Here is a 6,000-nt window from a genome sequence, read left to right as displayed (position 1 = left end):
CCTTTCGTCACAACAAGGAACAAAAACCTGATCCTTCATCCTCAGGAGCGGTATCAGTTTGGAAACCATCTCCAGTCTGGAATAAATCCAAGCCTTTTAGAAAATCAAAGCCAGCTCCTAAGTCCACATGAAGGTGCGGCCCTCATTCCAGCTCAGCTGGTAGGGGGCAGATTACGTTTTTTCAAAGAAATTTGGATCAATTCCGTTCACAATCTTTGGATTCAGAACATTGTTTCAGAAGGGTACAGAATTGGCTTCAAGATAAGGCCTCCTGCAAAGAGATTTTTTCTTTCCCGTGTCCCAGTAAACCCAGCGAAGGCTCAAGCATTTCTGAAATGTGTTTCAGATCTAGAGTTGACTGGAGTAATTTTGCCAGTTCCAGTTCTGGAACAGGGACTGGGGTTTTATTCAAATCTCTTCATTGTACCAAAGAAGGAGAATTCCTTCAGACCAGTTCTGGATCTAAAAATATTGAATCGTTATGTAAGGATACCAACATTCAAAATGGTAACTGTAAGGACTATCCTGCCTTTTGTTCAACAAGGGCATTATATGTCTACAATAGATTTACAGGATGCATATCTGCATATTCCAATTCATCCAGATCACTATCAGTTTCTGAGATTCTCTTTCCTAGACAAGCATTACCAGTGTTGTGTTGTTTCTTCAACATCATGGTTGGAGGATCAATTTACCAAAAAGTTCATTGATTCCTCAGACTTAGGTAACCTTTTTAGGTTTTCAGATAGATTCAGTATCCATGACTCTATCTTTGATAGACATGAGACGTCTAAAGTTGATATCAGCTTGTCGAAACCTTCAGTCACAATCTTTCCCTTCGGTTGCCTTATGCATGGAAATTCTAGGTCTTATGACTGCGGCATCGGACGCGATCCCCTTTGCTCGTTTTCACATGCGGCCTCTTCAGCTCTGTATGCTGAACCAGTGGTGCAGGGATTACACAAAGATATCTCAATTAATATCTTTAAAACCGATTGTACGACACTCTCTGACGTGGTGGACAGATCACCATCGTTTAGTTCAGGGGGCTTCTTTTGTTCTTCCGACCTGGACTGTAATTTCAACAGATGCAAGTCCTACAGGTTGGGGAGCTGTGTGGGGGTCTCTGACAGCACAAGGGATTTGGGAATCTCAGGAGGTGAGATTACCGATCAATATTTTGGAACTCCGTGCAATTTTCAGAGCTCTTCAGTCTTGGCCTCTTCTAAAGAGAGAATCGTTCATTTGTTTTCAGACAGACAATGTCACAACTGTGGCATACATCAATCATCAAGGAGGGACTCACAGTCCTCTGGCTATGAAAGAAGTATCTCGAATTCTGGTATGGGCGGAATCCAGCTCCTGTCTAGTTTCTGCGGTTCATATCCCAGGTATAGACAATTGGGAAGCGGATTATCTCAGTCGCCACACGTTACATCCGGGCGAATGGTCTCTTCTCCCAGAGGTATTTCTTCAGATTGTTCAATTATGGGGTCTTCCAGAAATAGATCTGATGGCTTCTCATCTAAACAAGAAACTTCCCAGGTATCTGTCCAGATCCAGGGATCCTCAAGCGGAAGCAGTGGATGCGTTGTCACTTCCTTGGAAGTATCATCCTGCCTATATCTTTCCTCCTCTAGTTCTTCTTCCAAGAGTAATCTCCAAGATTCTGAAGGAATGCTAATTTGTTCTGCTGGTGGCTCCAGCATGGCCTCACAGGTTTTGGTATGCGGATCTTGTCCGGATGGCCTCTTGCCAACCGTGGACTCTTCCGTTAAGACCAGACTTTCTGTCACAAGGTCCTTTTTTCCATCAGGATCTCAAATCCTTAAATTTAAAGGTATGGACATTGAAAGCTTGATTCTTAGTCAAAGAGGTTTCTCTGACTCTGTGTTTAATACTATGTTACAGGCTCGTAAATCCGTATCTAGGGAGATATATTATAGAGTCTGGAAGACTTATATTTCTTGGTGTCTTTCTCATCATTTTTCCTGGCATTCTTTTAGAATTCCGAGAATTTTACAGTTTCTTCAGGATGGTTTGGATAAAGGTTTGTCTGCAAGTTCCTTGAAAAGACAAATCTCTGCTCTTTCTGTTCTTTTTCACAGAAAGATTGCTAATCTTCCTGATATTCATTGTTTTGTACAAGCTTTGGTTCATATAAAACCTGTCATTAAGTCAATTTCTCCTCCTTGGAGTTTGAATTTGGTTCTGGGGGCTCTTCAAGCTCCTCCGTTTGAACCTATGCATTCAATTACTTTCTTGAAAAGTTTTGTTCCTTTTGGCCATCTCTTCTGCCAGAAGAGTTTCTGAATTTTCTGCTCTTTCTTGTGAGTCTCCTTTTCTGATTTTTCATCAGGATAAGGCGGTGTTGCGAACTTCTTTTAAATTTTTACCTAAGGTTGTGAATTCTAACAACATTAGTAGAGAAATTGTGGTTCCTTCATTATGTCCTAATCCTAAGAATTCTAAGGAGAAATCATTGATTTCTTTGGATGTAGTTAGAGCTTTGAAATATTATGTTGAAGCTACTAAGAATTTCCGAAAGACTTCTAGTCTATTTGTTATCTTTTCCGGTTCTAGGAAAGGTCAGAAGGCTTCTGCCATTTCTTTGGCATCTTGGTTGAAATCTTTAATTCATCATGCTTATGTCGAGTCGGGTAAAACTCCGCCTCAAAGGATTACAGCTCATTCTACTAGGTCAGTTTCTACTTCCTGGGCGTTTAGGAATGAAGCTTCGGTTGTTCAGATTTGCAAAGCAGCAACTTGGTCTTCTTTGCATACTTTTACTAAATTCTACCATTTTGATGTGTTTTCTTCTTCTGAAGCAGTTTTTGGTAGAAAAGTACTTCAGGCAGCTGTTTCAGTTTGATTCTTCTGCTTATAATTTCAGTTTTTTTCATTATAAATTTTAAACTTTGTTTGGGTGTGGATTATTTTCAGCGTAATTGGCTGTCTTTATTTCATCCCTCCCTCTCTAGTGACTCTTGCGTGGAAGATCCACATCTTGGGTAGTCATTATCCCATACATCACTAGCTCATGGACTCTTGCTAATTACATGAAAGAAAACATAATTTATGTAAGAACTTACCTGATAAATTCATTTCTTTCATATTAGCAAGAGTCCATGAGGCCCACCCTTTTTTGTGGTGGTTATGATTTTTTTGTATAAAACACAATTATTCCAATTCCTTATTTTTTATGCTTTCGCACTTTTTTCTTATCACCCCACTTCTTGGCTATTCGTTAAACTGATTTGTGGGTGTGGTGAGGGGTGTATTTATAGGCATTTTGAGGTTTGGGAAACTTTGCCCCTCCTGGTAGGAATGTATATCCCATACGTCACTAGCTCATGGACTCTTGCTAATATGAAAGAAATGAATTTATCAGGTAAGTTCTTACATAAATTATGTTTTTTTTTTCATTTTTCATTTTTTTTTCATTCTTTTTACATTTTGCAAGATGTCTGTCTGATCCTGCCTCTGTTGCTATAGAAACCATGCTGCCTGAACACAGTTCTACCAAAGCTAAGTGTGTTTGTTGTAAATTAGCTGATGTTATTTCTTCAGCTCAATTATATGGCATCTGTCATGACAATCTGATAATGTTTCTATTAGTACAAATACATTGTCTGTTGTTCCTTCAACATCTAATGTACCTGATATTCCTGCAGATGTAAATAATTATTTTGTTGCAGCTGTAGCAAAGGCTATGTCTGCTATTCTGCCTTCAAATAAACATAAAAGATCTTTTAAAACTTCTCATAATTCTGGGGGGCGGAGCTAACCCTCAATGTGAGCACACGCATCTTACAGGAGCTCCGTAGCAAAAAAAGTTTAAAAGTGCTTTAATTATCAGAGACCTGCGCTTAAATAGCACCTGCGAGACCCTGACTACTTCTGGAGGCACCGGAGCAATACTCTGAGCATGGAGGCAGTTTGTTTTTCTCCTAACAAAGAACTGTGACATGGAGAAGATGCGGCCTAGCAGCGGCATGAATCTCAGACCTGAGCTTCTGCACCATCGGGCGACCAGTCCTACACTACTGCATCCGCTGAGAGCTGGCCCAGAATGTCGGGGCTCCGCTCCGGACCTGGCATCAACTGCGAATAGATGGCTCTGTCGGACAAGGAGATCCTGGACATTCAAGGCCTAGCTGGGCCCTACCTGGCAATGGCCGCATGCTGGGAGACAGAGAGAAGGTGTATTCATCACAGCTAGCGAGGGGCCTGCAGCAGAGCAGCTGGTATACACCAACAACAGCCTGGGGACCACATCAGCCACAGAAACTAAGGTACAAGGTGGGACTATTAATCCTCCCCAGGGACATATAAAGAGCGTGAAAAGGCCCCATATTGGACTGTAGTCCTCCATAATAACGGAGGCCAAAACGGAGGTTTTAGTCCGCTTATTCCTGAGATTCCCCCAGGCCTTGCCTCTATTTGCATCTGTTTCATGAGGGCTTGTCCGATATAGGCAACAAATTAGGTATAGGGAGGGCGCCACAGGCCAAAGATATCACAACTTCAATTATTTACACTTACAAATGTATCAGATATTCATAATAATATTTAATAAAAAATATCACAGTAAAAATGTATAGCAATAAAATCACAATGGAAAATGGGACGTCTCCCTAAAAAAAAAATCGCCTAAAACATTCAGTCGTGATGTAAAAAACCTGTTACACTCACTAATGTGGTCTAATAAAAACAGACTAATAACCAAAAAGATGAAAGTGTAAGATGTTGCAATGTTCGTTATTTAGATAGTACTTATTAATTGCAAATTATGTCTGCAACCTTTAGTGCGTATTTTAACGCTTACAAACAAATGCTGCTCCACTGATTATTCAGTTGTTCTATGAGCAAATACAGAGTCTATCTGAGCGGTTAAAGTTCTTTTCAGAGCAGAGATATTTTTCAAAAGATCACAATTTTTCAAATGTCTAATAGATGGGTAATACCTGTATCGATGTGAAGATTCCAAACTGTAGCGCCCTCTCTATACCTAATTTTTTGCGTATCACTGTTCAAAGACAACACTTTGGGGAAGCTGTCTTTTAGAGAGGTGTTTGATATTAATCTCTTAGCGCACAACTTTCTGTTTTACCTTGTCCGATATAGGAAATATTTATACCTGCTCTCCGGGCTGACTAGCCCAGGGACCTTCGCCCTGATAAGACATTTGATTGCCACTAAACATAAAAGGCCCATACCGCTGTAGATAGCCTTAGATACGGCTGAGAATCTATACAACGCTGCATAGGGGGCATAAATTAATCTCAGTGGCAATACCTATCTCCGCTTCCATTCCTTAAAAAAACTGTGGCCACAGTCCTCTCTCCTTCCTTTCCCATTGGCCCACTCTGCCCACGGGTCATACCCCAATTCCTTTTTCCTAACACCACTCAGAAGGAGCAACTCCCCAGGAGAAAGACTACTATTGCTGCTCCTGGATAGGCTTCCAATTAAGCCATTACCTCTAAGCAGGACTAGCCCTCCTACAATAACTTAGGCCCTGATTGACCAATAGAGGCCCCTATTCCATGCTATATACTCCTTCAGGCCTGCAGTACGAGCTGTAAGGAGGCCCTGTCTCGTATAGCGGATACATTACCATAGTATAAAGCTCACTGACTGCCTAAAAACCCTAAGCCAACAATGATGGATTAGAATGTAACAACCTTTGGGCACTCCGGGGGGCAATCCTAGGCTGTAAGATCTATAATCACTTTAGATACATGCTGGAGACACGTATATAACTGTCAAGCAAAGCAACTATAACTCATCTGAACGGCTATTTGCTATGTCCAATCCTAATAAAAGGAGATCTAAATCCACTTCAGTGCTTAAGAAATCAGTAATGGATCACTTTAAGGCCACCAGTTTGCAAGTTTCCACAATGGATAGAGAGGAGAACAACACCCTAAGAGCCATTTCTGAAGACTCAAGGACCTCTCTTCCCGAATCTGTTGGCCATACCTCTACAGACATGGT

This window comes from Bombina bombina, chromosome 6, assembly GCF_027579735.1.
Source record: "Bombina bombina isolate aBomBom1 chromosome 6, aBomBom1.pri, whole genome shotgun sequence".
NCBI classification, from domain to species: domain Eukaryota; kingdom Metazoa; phylum Chordata; class Amphibia; order Anura; family Bombinatoridae; genus Bombina; species Bombina bombina.
This window is presented reverse-complemented; position numbering follows the sequence as displayed.